We start from the raw sequence: 21,898 nt of genomic DNA on the forward strand, positions 1-21,898 counted from the left end.
CACCTTCAGGGGTGGAGAGGGAGGAGAACCAGTGAGTGTAGACCTGAACCCAGCCAGAATTGGTGGTGAAAACTGGGAGTGGAGGAGAAACAGTGTAGAAATGTGCGATGGTTTGGATTTCAGCACAGCAGGAGGGACAATGTGTGGGACAGGGATTTACAGCTTTGGAAGAACAAGAGAGGAAAGTATGTTCTATGGAAACTGGATGTGTCTATTCTGAATTTCTGTCTTGTACTGACAGTGATGAGTTTTGTTATCTCCTTTCACAGAATATTAGAAGGGGAGATTTTCAGACAGGAAACATAAACCAAACATCACATCAAGATCTGACGGAGTCAATCGATTCATCAGGACCTGAATATCATCGGCCTTTGAAAGTGGAAGGAGAAATGTTTGTCTGTTCTGCCTGTGGGAAAAGATTTCAAACATCAGTGTGACTGGAAAAGCACCGAGACACACACACCTGAGTGAGTGTTCCAGTGCACTGCCTGTGGATAGAGCTTTAGCCAGTTACACAGCCTGAATAAACATCGCACCATTTAAAACACGAAGAAACTGTAAACGTGTTGTGTGCATGGGCGAGGCTTCAACCCATCGTCCAACCATAGAGGGTCTCAAGGATACCCGCACCATGGAGAAACCGTGGAAATGTGACTGTGGGAAGGTATTCAGATCACCGTCTGAGCTGGAAATTCATCGACGCAGTCACACTGGGGAGAGGCCGTTCACCTGCTCCGAGTGTGGGACGGCATTCACTTGTTCATCCAACCTGCTGACACACCAGCGAGTTCACACTGGGGAAAGGCCATTCACCTGCTCAGAGTGTGGGAAGGGATTCACTACGTCATCCAATCTACTGACACACCAGCGACTTCACACTGGGGAGAGACCGTTCACCTGCCCTGAGTGTGGGAAAGGATTCAATGTGTCACACAGCCTTGTAAATCACCAGCGAGTTCACACTGGGGAGAGGCCGTTCACCTGCTCTGAGTGTGGGAAGGGATTCACTTGTTCATCCCAACTGCTGAAACACCAGCAAGTTCACACTGGGGAGAGGCCGTTCAGCTGCTCTGAGTGTGGGAAGGGATTCACTTGTTCATCCCAACTGCTGACACACCAGCGAGTTCACACTGGGGAGAGGCCGTTCACCTGCTCTGTGTGTGGTAAGGGATTCACTCAGTCATCTGGCCTGCTGAAACACCAGCGAGTTCACACTGGGGAGAGGCCGTTCACCTGCTCTGAGTGTAGGAAGGGATTTACTCGGTTATCCAACCTGCTGACACACCAGCGAATTCACGCTGGGGAGAGGCCATTCACCTGCTCCGTGTGTGGGAAGCGATTCACTCAGTCATCCAACCTGCTGAGACACCAGCGAGTTCACAAGTGACTGCAGGGGTTAGAATCTGCTGTTATTGCTGCTGTTAATCACATCCCGACAGATCCATGTTCATTGTGACAGTTGGGGTTTGTTCCTGATGTTAATAACCCTATAACTGGGCTGGACTTTAATATTCTGGATATATTGCTGATTGTGTTCTCGGGGCTGCAGTGTCCATTTAAGAAATGCTGTCTGTTATCTTTCCCCTTAATTCAGCAACTCTCAACAGAAAGTTAGTTTGCAATAAAATTATGAACTTTTACTTTAATCCTAAATTGATCTTTGGTACAAAATCTGCAATCGTGTGTGAAAGTTTCTACTGAATAAAATATCCAATTAGAAAGAGCTGGCTGACAATTCTTACTGTCTTGCACATTACACACAGTGGCCCCTCCATTATCCACCAGAAAGAAAGGGAAAGGGAATGGGAATTGGTGGGTAATCCGTGTCCCCAAATGTTGCCCCTCCCGTCTGGTGCAGCAATCCCCTCGGCAGGGGCATAGAGACAAGTCCAGACCAAAACTGTGCGCAGTACTCCAGGTGTGGTTTTACCAACACCCTGTACAGGTGTAGCAGGACTTCCCTACTTTCATGCTCCATCCCCCTTGCAATAAAGGCCAGCATTCCATTTGCCTTCCTGATTACTTGCTGTACTTGCATGCTAACTTTTTGAGTTTCATGTAGAAGAACCTCCAGATCCCTCTGTACTACAGCATTTTGCAATAGTCCCCATTTAAATAATTTTGTTTTTTCTTTTTCCTACCAAAGGGGATAACCTGACATTTTACCACATTATGGTCCATCTGCCAGATTTTTGCCCGTTATAGAAACATAGAAAATAGGTGCAGGAGTAGGCCATTCGGCCCTTCGAGCCTGCACCACCATTCAATGCTTTCTCCCCATACCCCTTGATCCCTTTAGCTGTAAGGGTCACATCTAACTCCCTGTTGAATATATCTAACGAACTGGCCTGAACAACTTTCTGTGGTAGAGAATTCCACAGGATCACAATTCTCTGAGTGAAGAAGTTTCTCCTCATCTCAGTCTTAACTGGCTTACCCCTTATCCTTAGACTGTGACCCCTGGTTCTGGACTTCCCGAACATCCGGAACTTTCTTCCTGCATCTAACCTGTCCAATCCCGTCAGCATTTTATGTTTCTATGAGATCCCCTCTCATTCTTCTAAATTCCTGTGAATATAAGCCTAGTCGATCCAGTCTTTCTTCATATGTCAGGCCTGCCATCCCAGGAATAAGTCTGGTGAACCTTTGCTGCACTCCCTAAATAGCAAGAATGTCAATCCTCAGATTAGGAGACCAAAACTGTATACAATATTCAAGGTGTAACCTCACCAAGGCCCTGTACAACTGCAGTAAGACTTCCCTGCTATTCTCAAATCTTCTTGCTATGAAGGCCAACATGTCATTTGCCTTCTTCACCGCCTGCTGTACCTGCATGCCAACTTTCAATGACTGATGTACCATGACACCCAGATCTCAATGCACCTCCCCTTTTCTTAATCTGTCACCATTCAGATAATATTCTGCCTTCATGTTTTTGCCACCAAAGTGGATAACCTCACATTTATCTACATCATACTGCATCTGCCATGCATTTGCCCATTCATGCAACCCGTCCAAGCCACCCTGCAGCCTCTTAGAATCCTCCTCACAGCTCACACTGCCACCCAGCTTAGTGTCATCTGCAAAATTGGAGAGATTACATTCAATTCCTTCGTCTAAATCATTAATGTATATTGTAAATAGCTGAGGTTCCAGCACTGAACCTTGCGGTACCCGACTAGTCACTACCTGCCATTCTGAAAAGGACCCATTTATGCCTACTCTTTGCTTCCTGTCTGCCAACCAGTTCTCTATCCACGTCAATACATTACCCCCAATACCATGTGCTTTAATTTTGCACACTAAACTCTTTTATGGGACCTTGTCAAAAGCCTTTTGAAAGTCCAAATACACCACATCCACTGGTTCTCCCTTGTCCACTCTACTAGTTACATCCTCAAAAAATTCTCGAAGATTTGTCAAGCATGATTTCCCTTTCATAAATCCATGCTGACTTGGACCGATCCTGTCACTGCTTTCCAAATGCGCTGCTGTTACATCTTTAATAATTGATTCCAACATTTTCCCCACTACTGATGTCAGGCTAACTAATTCGGTTTTCTCGCTCACTTTTTAAAAAGTGATATTACAATCACTACCTTTAAATCCATAGGAACTGATCCAGAGTCGATAGAATGATGGAAAATGACCACCAATGCATCCACTATTACTAAGACCATTTCCTTAAGTACTCTGCGATGCAGTCTATCAGGCCCTGGGGATTTATCGCCCTTCAATCCCATAAATTTCCGTAACACAATTTCCTGACTAATCAGGATTTCCTTCAGTTCCCCCTTCTTGCTAGACCCTTGGTCCCCTAATATTTCTGAAAGGTTATTTGTGTCTTCCTTAGTGAAGACAGAACCAAAGTATTTGTTCAATTGGCCTGCCATTTCTTTGTCCCCCATTATAAATTTACCTGATTCTGACTGCAAGCGACCTACGTTTGTTTTCACTTATCTTTTTCTCTTCGCATATCTATAGAAGCTTTTGCAGTCAGTTTTTATGTTTCCTGCAAGCTTCCTCTCATACTCTATTTTTTCTCTCAGATGTTGCCTCACCTGCTGAGATTTCCAGCAGTTTGTTATTATTTCAGATTTCAGCATCTGCAGTATTTTGCTTTTGTCTTCAGAAAGAAAGACTTGCATTGATATAGCGCTTTTCATGTCCACCAAACGTCTCAAATGCTTTACAGCCAATGAAGTACTTTTGCGTGTAGTCATTGTTGTAATGTGGGAAACGCGGCAGCCAATTTGAACACAGCAATCTCCCACAAACAGCAATGTGATAAATGACCGGATACCCTGTCCATGTTATATTGGAAGATCGAGGTATGTTATGGCAGGTCAGGGCCAAAAAAGGAGCAGCGTTCGGCCCAGGGAGCAGCGTGGAGGCATGCAGCTTCAGGGAGCAGCGCGAGCTGCAAAGGCAGCAAAGAGTGACGTCATCAAGGTCCAGGTTGATGATTGGAGGGTGGGTCAGTGCAGCAGGAGCAGCGAGGTCAGTGCGAAGGAGCGATGAGGGACGTGATTGGGGCCCAGGAGAGGTGTGAGTTCGGGACCAGGGGCCCAGGGGCAGCACGGGCCAGCCCACACTGCGATATGTGTGCGCAATAGGTCCATGCAGCAGAACTGGTCTCCAGTCATCCTGGTTAATCCTCGCCACTGGACCAAGACCTAGCTCTGTCAAGCCCATGTGGTGGCTTCTGTGCAACGGCCACCACACGTTAAAAAAATCCATGCACAGGCATCTTCCTCCCTTCAGGATGTAGTTCAGGACCTGGAATATTAGGTCTTTTATTGAAACACCTGTGAACTCATCCTTTTTTGGCGTGGAAGCAAGTCATCCTCGTTTTGAGGGACTGCCTATGGTGATGATTTTCCCCCTCCTAATTAAAACCTTTGTCCTCATCTGCTGAATTCTAAATTTCTCCCAGTCCTCAGGTGTGCTGCTTTTTCTGGCTAATTTATATGGCTCTTCTTTGGATTTAACACAATCCCTAATTTCCCTTGTTAGCCAGTGTTGAGCCACCTTTCCCATTATATTTTTACGCCAGACAAGGATGTACAATTGTTGAAGTTCATCCATGTGATCTTTAAATGTCTGCCATTGCCTATCCACCATCAACCCTTTAATTATCATTCGCCAGTCTATTCTGGACAATTCATGTCTCATACCATCGAAGGTACCTTTCTTTAAGTTCAGGACCCTAGTCTTTGAATTAACTGTGTCACTCTCCATTTTAATGAAGAATTCTGCCATATTAATGTCACTCTTCCCCAAGGGGTCTCGCACAACAAGATTGCTAATTAATCCTCTCTCATTACACAACACCCAGTCTAGGATGGCCAGCTCTCTAGTTGGTTCCTTGGCATATTGGTCGAGAAAACCATCCCTTATACTCTCCAGGCAATCCTCCTCTACTGTATTGCTACCAGTTTGGTTAGTCCAATCTATATGTAGATTAAAGTCACCCATGATAACTGCTGTACCTTTATTGCACGCATCCCTAATTTCCTGTTTGATGCCATACCCAACCTCCCCACTATTGTTTGGTGGTCTGTACACAAGTCCCACTAGCGTTTTCTGCCCTTTGATGTTCTGCAGCTCTACCCATACAGATTTCACATCATCCAAGCTAATGTCCTTCTTACTATTGTGTTAATCTCCTCTTTAACCAGCAACACTACCCCACCTCCTTTTCCTTTCTGTCTATCCTTCCTGAATATTAAATACCCCTGGATGATGAGTTACCAGCCTTGGTCACCCTAGAGCCATGTCTCCGTAATTACATCATATCCATTAACAGCTATCTGCCCCTTATTATGAATGCTCCTCACATTGAGACACAGTCTTCAGGCATGTTTTTTTGATACTCTTTGTTCTTTTAGAATTATGTTGTAACGTGGCCCTTTTTGATTTTTGCCTTTGATTTCTCTGCCCTCCACTTTTCCTTATCTCCTTTCTACCTTTTGCTTCTGCCCCCATTTTACTCTGTCTCCCTGCATAGATTCCCATCCCCCTGCTGTATTAGTTTAAACCCTCCCTGTTGTAGGCATTAGGCACCCTAGGGCAACGGCACCTGTAGTATAAGGTTAGAACTATATGGAACTTGTATCATAAAATGGCTACCAGTGAAGCCTCAATGGATTTCTGTTCGCTGAATTAGACCGCATTCCTGGAAACTGATAATTGTTGTTTCCCACACACAGGAATAACAAGCAAATTCTGCAGGTGTCTTTAATCAGCCAGGCCTCAGGACTAAATGTTCTGGTGGAAGTAAGGACAATATGGCTCTGTAACAGGATTAAGATAAGGAGGCTACCAAAGACAGCACCCAAGGACAGTAAGATAAGGGGGGCCTGGAACATGAGTCGTTCCTAGCAACACACCCCTTAGCAACACATCTCTTAGCAACACATCTCTTAGCAACACATCTCTTAGCAACACATGAGCCACTTTATGTTTAAAAACTAACTCTATCTATTGGTCTATTTGAATTTATAATCTATATGATGTAACTGTAGTAAACTGTTGTAAAACATATAAAGATCCATGAAACCCTTTGTTCTGCGGAGTGAAGTGCCTGGATCCAGTCCTGAGGCTTCCTCCCCGCTGGCATTAATAAAGGCCGCATTGGCGTTGGAACCGACTCTGAGTGTTGAGTGATTCTTCTGATAAAACACTAACACTAACAGTGGCATAGTTGGCAGGATTTCCCAGAGTCGCTGGACGCCCTTGGAAAAACCCGGGTGAGTATAAAAAAAATGATTTTTAATTATAAAGGGTGCGGAAGGTGGAAGCCAGTTGATTGACACGAGGAGACGGTCTAATATCTCAAACGCCTAGCCTGAGTCTGAATTAAGAGGACTTTTGTCCCACGTGATGACCAGGAACCAAGGGAACACACTTGGACCGTGGGATCGTGATACCGAGAGACATCTTCCGGACCCAGTAGTGTGATTTGAAATATACCCCGGGGTAGAACCAAGCGGTGTACATTGGCTAACGGAATCCAAACCTGTGAACAGGGTCGGACCAACGGGCAGAGCGGTGGTAGGTAGTCGTTAAGGATACGTAGAGCACTGCGGGAATTGCTTAAATGCGTTTTAAGAATTGTATAAGTTTGTGTAACAGCAGACTTGTGACCTGGCAGCAGCCCAGAGACGGTCTACTACAAGTTGTGCGAGGTAAAAGGCAAACCTCTGAGAGTAGATTCCTAACGGTTCTAGTCCTACCCAGGAATGGCCAGATAAAGCAGATAAACTCGAGTGGGAATCAGAAGGGTCCCTTACCCGCCAACTGGCGGAAAAGCAAAAGAAACTAATCGAGAAAATGATTAGAGCAGGATGGGATCCTCAGGACCTGCCAGGAGCCCAATGGGAATGGTGGGTGAAGGAACGGAAAAACCAATACCGGTAGTCCACTACAAAAGTTATGTGAGGAATTATTTAGATAAAACTACGAATTCCCTGAAAGGTCATGGATCCAAAAATAGAGCCGGCCAAAACAATTAATAGGAAAGAAGAGAGACTGTTGTAAATGTCTGGTCGTTGAGTGAGAGTCCCTGTGTGATTTTGTGACTGTGGAATGAATTTTTATGTTGTCATGTTTCTGAAAGCCTGGTTGGAAGAGGAATGCAAGTGTCTGTTTATTTTAGCTAACCCTTTGTATTGTTGTCCTGTATGTGGGAAGTTTTAAGACATTTTAAGTTAGAAACGCAGGTGTGGATTTATTCGGATGATAAGTTACGGAGCTAGGAAATGTACAAATGATAGGTTTGTTGAGCAAAAGATAAAAAATTGATTACATTGGGTTGAAAGACATAAATTTAGTCTCGGATTGAGATAAAGAATGCCTTTTAAGAAAGCTTCTAGCTCAAAAAAACAAGGGTTTTAAATTACAAAGTTTGAATTGGGATTTTGAGATATTCAGAGAAGGCACAGAAAATACTGAGGTGGATTCAAAAAAAAAATTATTAAATTAAATCTGATCAGGTCAAACTCCTGGGCGAGTGGTGAGCTATCTGCGAAGGTGTAAAAGGAACTTTTGAAAAATGTTAAAAACAGCAAGCTTTAGCAGTTTAGAAGAGATATTTTAACGACTTTGAAACTGGAGCATTTTGAGATAACGAAAAGCAGCCCTCAAACCCTTAAAGCTATGGAGAAAAGAAAAAGATAAAGACGCCACTTTGAAAGTAAACAAATGATTTTAAATTAACAAATGTGTTTGTGATGAAAAAAGACATAACTTACTAAATACTAGTTGATGTTTGCTGTGAAAAAGATATTGGTTTAATTAGAAGAAAAAAAAATTGGAAGAGGTAAAAAAACACTCTACATGGATTCGAATTTTAAATTATGAGAAAGTTTCAATGCAGTTTGAAAAGATTTCCAAAATGGAACTGGCACAGAAGTTTAGATTTTGTGCTGAGAGAGAAATTTTAAAAAATTTTAAAAATTGAATTTCAGTAAACAAAATTGCTATTCAAAATGTGTGGTCTCGTTTTAAATCAATTTTTTTTTAAATTCTTTGGCAAGTACTTGAATTAGAAGTTAAGAAAACATTGGAGTTTACTCTAAAATGCCGTCTTCCCTGATGAGAAGATTTTTATTATGACCACTTTACTAATTTATGCTGGTTAAAGGATTCCTAATTTCTAAGCAAGTTTTGAAGACACAAAGACTTAAAAATAAAGAATTTTTCGGATGATTACGTGAAGTCACGTAATGACATCAGGCTTTCTTACAAACCTGTAAAGGAGTTAACCCTTTCCATTGACAGCTGTTTTATACTGGACATTATTAATTTGGATTTCTTAATAAAATAAAGAAGACTCACCTGACAGACAGAGGAAATGGTGGGATATTCAGAATAAAAATAAAATGGAACTAGCTGGTCAAGAGTTAAAAGCTAAGATAAACAGGCTGGAAGAGATGTTTAAAAAAAAAACGGGACTAGACGGATAGTGCAGTGCGCAGCCATAGCACCATCACCTATGGCAATAGAGCCAATGTACCCCACGGTGGGTAGGTGTAGTCCACAAACCCAACCTAACGGTAAAGCAGACAGCGATGTTTGGAGGAATAATGGTGGCATTAGTGTTGATTGGAGTTTGGATAATATTTAGATGGGTCATTGTGCAGGCTCGAGCACAGCAGGCTCAAACGCAAAACCGACGGCAGCCCAGACAGGGACATGAAGTGATAGAGATGGTACGACTATAAAGAATATGGTTAACCTAATCCTTACCTTCGATTCCACAGAGTGACAGTGTCACAAGTAGACCAGAACCTAACACCTGGTGATGACCAGGCTATCTGTTTAAAATTTTCAGATAAAACACTCACCAAGATGGGACCGCAGTGGTGACTTCGACACTGGGGACTCATGATACTGGGAACCTCAAGACCCATGCAAACACTGGATGATACCAACGGATTGCAGCGCATTCAGGAAATAAACAACTACATGAACTATGGAGTCTTGTTTAATTTAACGGATGGAATGTGCATCCCAGCAGCCAAGGATTGGAGCAAGGACAGGACTTATTTTAATGCATGGTTACAAGTAAATCCTAATAAGAACCGGGTATGTGTACAGTGCTCCACGGGTATAAGGAGCAGCTGCATTAAACGGAGGGATGTCAAAGGGCCCGATGAATGTACTTTCGGCATAATTTGTGCGCCTCCGGGACAGTCCCAGCAATCAGTCATCCACAAAAAGGGAGTGGGGCTGTGTGGGTACTACGAGGAGGTGGGGGCGGCTGCAATATCATTGTATGTATGCTTCTCACCCCCTCCGACACCGCGCCCCATAAGAACCACTACATTGCCCGAGGAACTACCTTGTCCCATAACTACTAAGGAACCAGAGAATGGGATTGTAATGTACAACGAAGGGGAATTATTGTATGATAATGTTAAACATGAAATTGTGCCTGTCCTGATCAATATTTCAGGCATCCAGATGCTGGAATACTGTACAGAACAGTCTAGGAAGATGTACAATGTATTAAGTAAAGTTGTAATGCAGCAGGCTGCCGATGCAATGGGTGCCAGTAGATTCCGAGGACAGGGGTCAGCCTCCAGGATAAAGAGGGGAATAGTTAATGATGTTGCTACCGGTTTCAATACAGGGACCTCCGTAGTAAACTCGATAGATATACAAGGGTTAAATGAGAGGGTGGAACAGCTTAGAGGTGTGATGAAGGGGTTATTAGAGAGGGTGGAGCAAAACCAGGAAGACCAAGCCAACCTAGGAAAAGAGGGTGCCGAAATCCAGTTGGATGGCATCTCAGTCCTGGAAGCTCATGCCAAAACCATCAATCACCTCATTGATAGAGAAAAAGAAGATAGAGGAAAGCAAAGACAGGGGCAACTCTGTCACGCTTATGGTCTGTGCATGGTGGGACAGATCCGCCACAATCTCGACCAGATCTAACGCGGGGAAGTACCCGATTGGATAGACAGTTCACATTTGGCTCAGTTGGCTAACCAGAGGGGGACACTGGATAATTGTACTCTGAAGAGACTGACCCGAGTATACCCAGCAATTCCAGATTGCCAGATGGGTAGGAATACTGGGATAGGGATAGTCCTGATGATCCCTATAGCCACGTCGGACTCAGGGCCGTTCCCCCTGTACCAACTAGAGAATATCAGAGTAATACGGGAAAATGTCTCCATACGTTACTATCTGACCACCACCTCCGCCGTTCGTCGAAACAACATACTTACCGGAATTTCCCTAACAGAATGCAAGCAAAGGGGGGAGATCACAGTATGCCCTCACCCGGTAGGCCGAGGTGAGCTAGACGAGTGCGGGTTTAACCGAACCGACGGGTGTGTACTAGAAATAGTGCCCGCACACATGTACTTTGCGAGGGCAGGCTACGGAGGGAAAGGAAGATACTGCGTCTCTACTACTGAGCGTTCATACCAGTATAATGACCTGCAGTGCCCTATACCACAGCCAAACTTTTGCTTTACACCACTATGACCTGTCATGATCGGGCAAGCACATATCACCCAGGTTAGGCGCCGGAAGTCTGAAGTTATTGAGGTAACCGATCAGCTCCATGATCATTTGCAGGATTATGACGAGCCAGATCAGGTCCCTAACCCACATCTAACCGAAGTATTACGAGAATTGAGGCTCAGGGTGGGTCAATCCGTAAAGCTCTACCACCAACTGAAAACTAAAATCAAAGTACTGGAAGAAGATATCGATGTAGACTTACAAAGTCAGAGTTGGTGGAGAAAGGTCTGGGACTGGGGAATAAATGTGAACATCCATCCTTGGATTCGAATAATTTCACACATACTGGTCGGGATACAATTGATCTTAGCAATAACATGGGGCATAATGGCCTGCCAGGCATGCAAGCACCATGCACAACGAAAAGGGACCCATGACCGGTCCCCAAATACTAAACAAGCCTGTCTAATAAAGGGGCAGGAGGATTTGGCCTTTGTCAATTTGATTTAAGCAACCGGGACTCCTGAAACCGCGTGACTGGCCAGCACGTTGAGGCAGGGAGTATCGGGCCGTGCACAAAATCTAATAAAAGTAGGGCGGTCGGTTAAAGGGGGACTAGGACTAGTCCCTTTGCCGAAAGGAGGGAATTGTTGTAGGCATTAGGCACCTGCTGAATATATCAAAACACTAGGCATTAGGCACCTGCTGAATATATCTAAACTCATATAAGTTTAAAGCGGCCACATATAAAATGGCTGCCCAAGCATGATGGGAACCCCGTTAGTCAAGTAATGAACTGGGGCTGACCGAGCAATGACCGAGCAATGACCCTGTGGGGCCCACTACCAGGAATACCTTGGATACAAGATAATTAAAATGAACCAGTGATTTCACACAGCCGAAGCCCGAGTAACAGAGATAAGGGGAGAACTGCCTCACATAACGAGGTCATTAATCAGCCCGAGCTGACAAAAACCGAACATGCAGTTCCTGAGGTATCAGGGGAATTCTATTGGGTTAAAGAAACCTATATGTAATCTATAATCGTTATGATTGGATTGTGTCCAGCCGAAGTGGGCTGAGTAACTGTAAAGAACTATTGTAAAACATATAAATATCGATGAGTTTCTTTGTTCGGCGGAGAGAAGTGCCTGGATCCAGTCCTGAGGCTTCCTCCCCGCATGCAAAAATAAAGGCCGCATTGGCATTGCAACCAACTCTGAGTGTTGAGTGATTCTTCTGAGAAAACATTCACGCTAACAATATCCCTAACTTAAAACACCGGTAATAATATTATTAATAAATCCAAAAAATACAATTGGCTTACTTACGTTCCCTAACTCCACAAATATCAATTGAATACAGAGTAAGGAACTAACATCCCATCGAATAACCAATTTTAACTGACAAACCCAACCACCCCCCCTAAAAAATAACCCTTCCTAAACCAACAACCCCTAAAGAGGGACTGTATATATATACAATCCAATCTTATCGCTATGGCGAGAAAGCAGGAATGGGGTACTGAAGTTGAATGTTCAGCCATGAACTCATTGAATGGTGGTGCAGGCTAGAAGGGCCGAATGGCCTACTCCTGCACCTATTTTCTATGTTTCTATGTTTCTATGTTTCATCAATGTAATCTCTTGGTTAATCTCAATTTACCATCAATTTAATTATTAATAAAACACTTCCATGAAAGTTCCAAAGGAACATTACCCCACTGTGCCAAACAACAAAGGCCCTAACCCTAGAAATAGAATGATACACCAGTATCCAGAATAAAATTAGAACAAGGTGTCAGTGTCCAGAATGACACACAAAGCCACAGCAGCTCTGATACAGCAAATAATGGACAGGAGAATACCCAAACAACTAAAAAGAGAAAGCTCGAACAGAACGTGTATTACCCATATTAACCCCACCCCAGATTTAATCTATATACAGAGCATTGCATCAGTGTCCAAAACGACACACACAGCCCAGTGGTCCAGACACAATAAACAGAGGGCATCAGAGAATCCAATTTACCAAAAAAGAAGAAACTAGAACCTAAAGGATCATACTCTTAAACAAAATAATTCAAAATAATGAAAATAACTAAAGAGGATAAATGAAGGAACAAGGGCAAGAAAGGCTGAGTAGTAAACTCCAGAAAGCGTGAGCTGATCAAAAGTCGCAGTAAGGAATGCAAAATTCCAAATGGGTGTTACCCCGCTGCCTGAAACACTAACAACAAGCTCAAAAAACACTAACAGTTTTGTCAAGTACAATTTCCCCTTCATAAATCCGTGTTGATTCTGCCCAATCCTGTTATTACTTTCGAAGTGCCCTGTTACCACGTGCTTAATAATCAATTCTAACATTTTCTCTACCACTGATTTCATGACTACCAGTACTGCACGGCTTAGATACAGAGTAAATCTCACTCCATCCTGTCCCAAACAATACCAGGGTTGATGCAGAGTAAACCACAGTCTACAGTATCCCAGGGCATGTACAGCATGGGTTAGATATAGAGTAAAGCTCCGTCTACCCTGCCTCAAATACTCCCAGGGCACGTACAGCACGGGTCAGATACAGAGTAATCCCCACCCACTGACTGCTTAACCAGAAGGCAATGCAGGTCAGCAAGAACAGGGGTAACGGGTGAGCTTGACTTGTTGCGAGTTAAGGCATGGGCAGCCGAGTTTTGGATCAACTCTCGTTTATGTAGGGTAGAATGTGGGAGGAGTGCGTTGGAATAGTCATGTCCAGAGGTAACAAAGGCATGGATGAGGGCTTCAGCAGTGGATGAGCTGAGGCAATAGTGTGGACGGGCGATGTTCCAGAGGTGGAAATAAGCAATCTTAGTTATGCTACAGATATATGGTCACAAACTTATTTCAAGGTCAAGTATAACACCAAGGTTGCGAACAGTCTGGTTCAGCATCAGACAGAAGTTGGGGAGAGTTGGGGAGTCAGTGGCTAGGGAACGGAGATTGTGACAATGGCAATTACAAATATTAGAATATTTCACAGGCTATCACATGCAAAATGTGCGGATGAGTTCTTTAAATTAAATCGGTTCCAAAAACGGGTAAACTGATACAGAAATAACGGATTTCAAATGTTATGCAAGACAGTTCAATAACGGGGTTGTTCAAAGGATTGTAGCTGAGTTTAAAGTGAGACACTGCAGTTAAGCCTACTACAACCACAAGTCATGTACTCAAACGGAACAACTTTGAGGTTTGATATGACAGAAGGCGAACTAGGTGAGAAGTGATATAAGTTAGAGTAAGAAAAAGCCCTAAAATGGAACAGTGGGTAACAGAACATCAACTAGTCTCCTCTGATTATGGAGAAATCAAATATTCGACACACTGTGTTTGAAACAAAGCTGATTTATTCAATATTTATACCGGATATTTATCTCCAGCCCACATACACGGGTTATTGAGATCATAAGAACATAAGAATTCGGAACAGGAGTAGGCCATCTCGCCCCTCGAGCCTGCCCCGCCATTCAATAAGATCATGGCTGATCTGGTCGTGGACTCAGCTCCACTTACCCGCCCTCTCCCCGTAACCCTTAATTCCCTTATTGGTTAAAAATCTATCTATCTTTGACTTGAAAACATTCAATGAGCTAGCCTCAACTGCTTCCTTGGGCAGAGAATTCCACAGATTCACAACCCTCTGGGAGAATAAATTTTTTATCAACTCGGTATTAAATTGGCTCCTCCGTATTTTGAGGCTGTGCCCCCTAGTTCTAGTCTCCCCCACCAATGGAAACAACCTCTCTGCCTCTATCTTGTCTATCCCTTTCATGATTTTGAATGTTTCTATAAGATCACCCCTCATACTTCTGAACTCCAACGAGTAAAGACCCAGTCTACTCAATCTATCATCATAAGGTAACCCCCTCATTTCTGGAATCAGCCTAGTGAATCATCTCTGCACCCCTTCCAAAGCTAGTATATCCTTCCTTAAGTAAGATGACCAAAACTGCACGCAGTACTCCAGGTGTGGCCTTACCAATACCTTATACAGTTGTAGCAAGAACTCCCTGCTTTTATACTCCATCCCTTTCGCAATGAAGGCCAATATTCCATTTGCCTTCCTGATTACCTGCTGCACCTGCAAACTAACCTTTTGGGATTCATGCACAAGGACCCCCAGGTCTCTTTGCACCACAGCATGTTGTAATTTCTCCCCATTCAAATAATATTCCCTTTTACTGTTTTTTTCCCCAAGGTGGATGACCTCACACTTTCCGACATTGTATTCCATCTGCCAAACCTTAGCCCATTCGCTTAACCTATCCAAATCTCCTTGCAGTCTCTCTGAGTCCTCTACACAACCCGCTTTCCCACTAATCTTAGTGTCGTCTGCAAATTTTGTTGCACTACACTTTGTCCCCTCTTCTAGGTCATCTATGTATATTGTAAACAGTTGTGGTCCCAGCACTGATCCCTGTGGCACACCACTAACCACTGATTTTCAACCGGAAAAAGACCCATTTATCCCGACTCTGCTTTCTGTTCGCCAGCCAATTCTCTATCCATGCTAATACATTTCCTCTGACTCCGCGTACCTTTATCTTCTGTAGTAACCTTTTGTGTGGCACCTTATCGAATGCCTGTTGGAAATCTAAATACATCACATCCATCAGTACACCTCTATCCACCATGCTCGTTATATCCTCAAAGAATTCCAGTAAGTTAGTTAAACATGATTTCCCTTTCATGAATCCATGCTGCGTTTGCTTGATTGCACTATTCCTATCCAGATGTCCCACTATTTCTTCCTTAATGATAGTTTCAAGCATTTTCCCCACTACAGATGTTAAACTAACCGGCCTATAGTTACCTGCCTTTTGCCTGCCCCCTTTCTTAAACAGAGGCGTTACATTAGCTGCTCTCCATTCCGCTGGTACCTTCCCAGAGTCCAGAGAATTTTGGTAGATTATAACGAATGCATCTGCTATAACTTCAGCCATCTCTTTTAATACCCTGGGATGTATTTCATCAGGACCAGGGGACTTGTCTACCTTCAGTCCCATTAGCCTGTCCAGCACTACTCCCCTAGTGATAGTGATTGTCTCAAGGTCCTCCCTTCCCACATTCCTGTGGCCTTCAAATTTTGGCATTGTTTTTGTGTCTTCCACTGTGAAGACGGGAGCAAAATAATTGTTTAAGGTCTCAGCCATTTCCACATTTCCCATTATTAAATCTCCCTTCTCATCTTCTAAGGGACCAACATTTACTTTAGTCACTCTCTTCCGTTTTATATATCGGTAAAAGCTTTTACTATCTGTTTTTATGTTTTGCGCCAGTTTACTTTCGTAATCTATCTTTCCTTTCTTTATTGCTTTCTTAGTCATTCTTTGCTGTCGTTTAAAATTTTCCCAATCTTCTAGTTTCCCACTAATCTTGGCCACCTTATACGCATTGGTGTTTAATTTGATACTCTCCTTTATTTCCTTGGTTATCCACGGCTGGTTATCACTTCTCTTGCCGCCCTTGTTTTTCACTGGAATATATTTTTTTTGCGCACTATAAAAGAGCTCCTTAAAAGTCCTCCACTGTTCCTCAATTGTGCCACCGTTTAGTCCTTGTTTCCAGTCTACTTTCGCCAACTCTGCCCTCATCCCACTGTAGTCCCCTTTGTTTAAGCATAGTACCCTCGTTTCTGATACAACTTCCTCATCCTCAATCTGTATTACAAATTCAACCATATTGTGATCACTCATTCTGAGAGGATCTTTTACGAGGAGATCGTTTATTTTTCCTGTCTCATTACACAGGACCAGATCCAAGATGGCTTTCTCCCTTGTCGGCTCTGTTACATACTGTTCTAAGAAACAGTCCCGTATGCATTCTATGAATTCCTCCTCCAGGCTACCCCCTGTGATTTGATTTGACCAATCGATATGTAGGTTAAAATCCCCCATGACTACTGTCGTTCCTTTTTCACATGCCTCCATTATTCCCTTGATTATTGGCCGCCCCACCATGAAGTTATTATTTGGGGGCCTATAAACTACGCCGACCAGTGACTTTTTCCCCTTACTATCTCTAATCTCCACCCACAATGATTCAACATTTTGTTCATTGGAGCCAATATCATCCCTCACAACTGCCCTGATATCATCCTTTATTAACAGAGCTACCCCACCTCCTTTCCCTTCTTGCCTATCTTTCTGAATCGTCAGATACCCCTGTATGTTTAATTCCCAGTCTTGGCCACCTTGCAACCATGTTTCTGTAATGGCCACCAAATCATATCCATTTGTAATGATTTGTGCTGTCAACTCATTTACTTTATTTCGAATGCTGCATGCATTTAGGTAGAGTGTTTTCATCCTCGTTTTTAAACCATGATTTTTAGTTTTTACCTCTCCTGCAGCGCTTTTATATTCAGTGGCCCTTTTTGTTTCTTGCCTTTGGTTTCTCTGCCCTCCATTTTTACTCATCTCTTTTCTGTTTTTTGTTTTTGTCTCCTTTTTGTTTCCCTCTGTCTCCCTGTATTGGTTCCCATCCCCCTGCCATATTAGTTTAACTCCTCACCAACAGCACTAGCAAACACTCCCCCTAGGACATTGGTTCCGTTCCTGCCCAAGTGCAGACCGTCCAGTTTGTACTGGTCCCACCTCCCCTAGAACCTGTTCCAATGCCCCACGAATTTGAATCCCTCCCTGCTGCACCACTGCTTAAGCCACATATTCATCTGTGCTATCCTGCGATTCCTACTCTGACTAGCACGTGGCACTGGTAGCAATCCCGAGATTATTACTTTTGAGGTCCTACTTTTTAATTTAACTCCTAGCTCCTTAAATTCGTCTCGTAGGATCTCATCCCTTTTTTTTACCTATGTCGTTGGTACCAATGTGCACCACGACAACTGGCTGTTCTCCCTCCCTTTTTAGAATGTCCTGCACTCGCTCGGAGACATCCTTGACCCTTGCACCAGGGAGGCAACATACCATTCTGGAGTCTCGATTGCAGCCGCAGAAACGCCGATCTATTCCCCTTATGATTGAATCCCCTATCACTATCGCTCTCCCACTCTTTTTTATGCCCTCCTGTACAACAGAGCCAGCCACGGTGCCATGAACTTGGCTGATGCTGCTCTCCCCTGATGAGTCATCTCCCTCAACAGCACTCAAAGCAGTGTATCTGTTTTGCAGGGGGATGACCAGGTGGGACCCTTGCACTACTTTCTTTGTACTACTCTTCCTGCTGGTCTTCCATTCCCTAGCTGGCTGTGGATCCTTCTCATGCGGTAAGACCAACTCAGTAAACGTGCCACTTATGTCATTCTCAGCATCGTGGATGCTCCAGAGTGAATCCACCATCATCAGAAACAAAGTCTTACTGCCAGAATGAACATGGTTCAGTGACCAATGCAATCTCAGTAAATCATGTTCCATTCAATAACACGTGCTTCTAATGGCGGTATTTTCACCCAGCATTCCCCGCGGGGAGAATGTGCCTCATCAGACTACAGGAGCTCAGTGCGCAGGCGCGGGTCCTGGCTGGATTTGGAGCATGCGCGTTGCCTGTAATGGCGGAGGCGACACGTTTTGGACAGGCGCCTCAGAGTTGCGTTTTTCAGCGGGACGGAGCGGAGTAATGGACCAGCGGGGAGCCGGGGAGACTTCATAAACAACCGGTGCTCGCCGAAAACCCGGAATAATAACCGGAATATCGCCGGTTGCAGTTTCGGGGATTTCTCCCGGTCACAGACCCAGGCTAACTGCGGCCAACTTGATGCAGGAAGGCAGATTCAGCGCTCCGTCATCTTGGTTTAGTGAGTAGCAAGGCGCATGCGCGACCATCTTGGTGCAGGAACAAAGTGAGTGGTGTCAATGTCTGGAAGAGAACCCAGCCAGAGTCAGCACCTTCAGGGGAGGGAGAGGGGAACCATTGAGTGTAGAACTGAACCCAGCCAGAGTCAGCACCATTAGGGGAGGGAGGGGAACCAGTGACTGTAGAACTGAACCCAGCCAGAGTCAGCACCATTAGGGGAGGGAGGGGAACCAGTGAGTGCAGAACTGAACCTAATCAGAATCAGCACCTTCAGGAGAGGAGAGATCCAAGAACGAGTGAGTGCAGAACCGAACACAGGGGAGCCAGTGAGTGTGGAACTGAACCCAGCCAGAATCACCACACTCACAGGAGGGGAACCAGTGAGTGTAGAACTGAACTCAGCCAGAGTCCACTTCTTTTGGAGAAGGAAGTGTACCAGTGAGTGTAGACCTGAACCCAGCCAGTGTCAGTACATTCTGGGGAGGAGGGGGATGGGGAACCAGTGAGTGTAGACCTGAACCCAGCCTGAATTGGTGGTGAAAACTGGATGTGGAGGAGAAACAGTCTAGAAATGTGCGATGGGTTTGGATTTCAGCACAGCAGGAGGGACAATGTGTGGGACAGCTTTGGAAGAACGAGAGAGTAAAGAATGTTCCATGGAAACTGGATGTGTCTATCCTGAATTTCTGTCTTGTACTTACTGTGATGAGTTTTGTTATCTCCTTTTACAGCTTATTAGAAGGGGAAATTTTCAGACAGGGAACACAAACCAAACATCGGGTCAAGATCTGACGGAGGCAGTCGATTCATCAGAACCTGAATATTATCGGTCTTTGAAAGTGGAAGGAGAAATGTTTGTCTGTTCTGTCTGTGGGAAAAGATTTCAATTATCATCCTGACTGGAAAGGTACCGAGACACACACATCCAAGTGAGTGTTCCAGTGCACTGACTGTGGAAAGAGCTCTAACCAGTTACACAGCCTGAAAAAACATCGCACCATTCAAAGCGCAGAGAAACTGTAAACGTGTTGTGTGAGTGGGCGAGGCTTCAACTGATTGTCCAACCATGGATAGTCACAAGGATACCCGCACCACGGAGAAACCGTGGAAATGTGATGACTGTGGGAAGGTATTCAGATCACCATCTGAGCTGGAAATGCATCGACGCTGTCACACTGGGGAGAGGCCATTCACCTGCTCCGAGTGTGGGAAGGGATTCACTCAGTCATCCCAACTTGTCACCCACTGGCGTGTTCACACTGGGGAGAGACCTTTCACCTGCTCTGAGTGTGGGAAGGCATTCACTGGTTCGTCCAGCCTGCTGACGCACCAGCGAGTTCACACCGGGGTGAGGCCATTCACCTGCTCTGAGTGTGGGAAGGGATTCACTGCATCATCCGACCTGCTGAAACACCAGCGAGTTCACACTGGGGAGAGACCATTCACCTGCTCTCAGTGTGGGAAACTATTCACTAAGCAATCCAACCTGCTGAAACACCAGCAAGTTCACACTGGGGAGAGGCCGTTCACCTGCTCCGTGTGTGGAAAACGATTCACTCAGTCATCCATCCTGCTAACACACCAATGAGTTCACACTGGGGAGAGGCCATTCACCTGCTCTGAGTGTGGGAAAGGATTCACTCAGTCATCCACTCTGCTGAGACAACAGCAATTTCACACTGGGGAGAGGCTGTTCACCTGCTCTGAACGTGGGAAGGGATTCACTCAATCATCCGACTTGCTGACACAACAGCGAATTCGCACTGGGGAGAGGCCGTTCACCTGCTCTGAATGTGGGAAGGGATTCACTCAGTCATCCACCCTGTTGACACACCTGCGAGTTCACAAGTGACTGCAGGGGTGGGATTCTGCTGGTGTTGCTGCTTTTAATCACATCCCGACTGAACCATGTTCATTCTGACATTTGGGTTTATTTCTGCTGATGTTAATAACCCTATAACTTGCTGGACTTTAATATTCGAGATAGATTGCTGATTGTGTTCTTGGGGCTGCAGTGTCCACTTAAGAAATGCTGTGTGTTATCTTTCCCCTTAATTCAGAAACTCTTAACAGAAATTCACTTTGCAATAAAATTATGAACTTTTACTTTAATTCTAAATTGAACTTTGGTACAAAATCTCCAATTGTGTCAAACTTTCCACTGAATAAAATCTCCAATTACAAAGAGCTTGCTGACAATTCTTACTGACTTGCACATTACACACAGTGGCCCCTGCATTATCCACCAGAAAGAAGGGGAATGGGAATTGGTGGGGAATCAGTGTCCCCAAATGTTGCCCCTCCCGTCTGGTGTAACAATCCCATCGGCACGGGAATATAGACAAGTCCAGACCAAAACTGTGCACAGTACTCCAGGTGTGGTCTTACCAATGCCCTATACAGTTGTAGCAAGACTTCCCTACTTTTATACTCCATCCCCCTTGCAATAAAGGCCAGCATTCCATTTGCCTTCCTGATTACTTGCTGTACCTGCATGCTAACTTTTTGAGTTTCATGTACAAGAACCTCCAGATCCCTCTACTACAGCATTTTGTAATTGTCCCCATTTAAATAATTATTTGCTTTTTTATTTTTCTTACCAAAATGGATAACCTGACATTTTACCACATTATAGTCCATCTCCCAAATTTTTGCCCACTCACAGAGCCTATCTATGTCACCTTGTAGATTCTTTGTGTCCTCTCACAACCTATCTTTGTATCAGCAAATTTGACTTTGTTACAATCGGCTGCTTCAGCCAAGTTATTTATATTAGTTGTAAATAGTTGAGTCCCCAGCACTGATAACTGCAGCACCCCACTAGTTACAGTTTGCCAAGCTGAAAATGATCCATTTATCCTGACTCTCTGTTAGTTTGCCAATCCTCTATCCATGCTGATATATTACCCCCAACCCCGTGAACTCTGAGTTTGTGAAGTAACCTTTTGTGTGGCACCATATGGAATGCTTTCTGGAAATCCAAATATATGACATCAACTGGTTCTCCTTTATCCACTTTGCTTGTTACATCCTCAAATAATTCCAGGAAATTTGTCAAACATGATTTCCCTTTCATGAAACCATGCTGACTCTGCTTGACTGCAATATAATTTGCTAAATGT

General features: G+C 44.2%; 1 protein-coding gene and 1 pseudogene across 1 annotated transcript in view; one reads left to right on the top strand and one right to left on the bottom strand.

Annotated features, from left to right (window-relative positions):
- Nucleotides 1–20,871, top strand: part of LOC139276132 (zinc finger protein 229-like) — a 28,335-nt pseudogene extending 7,464 nt beyond the window's left edge.
- The window catches only part of LOC139276125 (NXPE family member 3-like), a 742,865-nt gene that overhangs the window by 36,132 nt on the left and 684,835 nt on the right, over nucleotides 1–21,898 (bottom strand). The window lies entirely within an intron of this gene.

The sequence above is a fragment of the Pristiophorus japonicus genome, chromosome 11 (genome assembly GCF_044704955.1).
Source record: "Pristiophorus japonicus isolate sPriJap1 chromosome 11, sPriJap1.hap1, whole genome shotgun sequence".
NCBI lineage: Eukaryota > Metazoa > Chordata > Chondrichthyes > Pristiophoridae > Pristiophorus > Pristiophorus japonicus.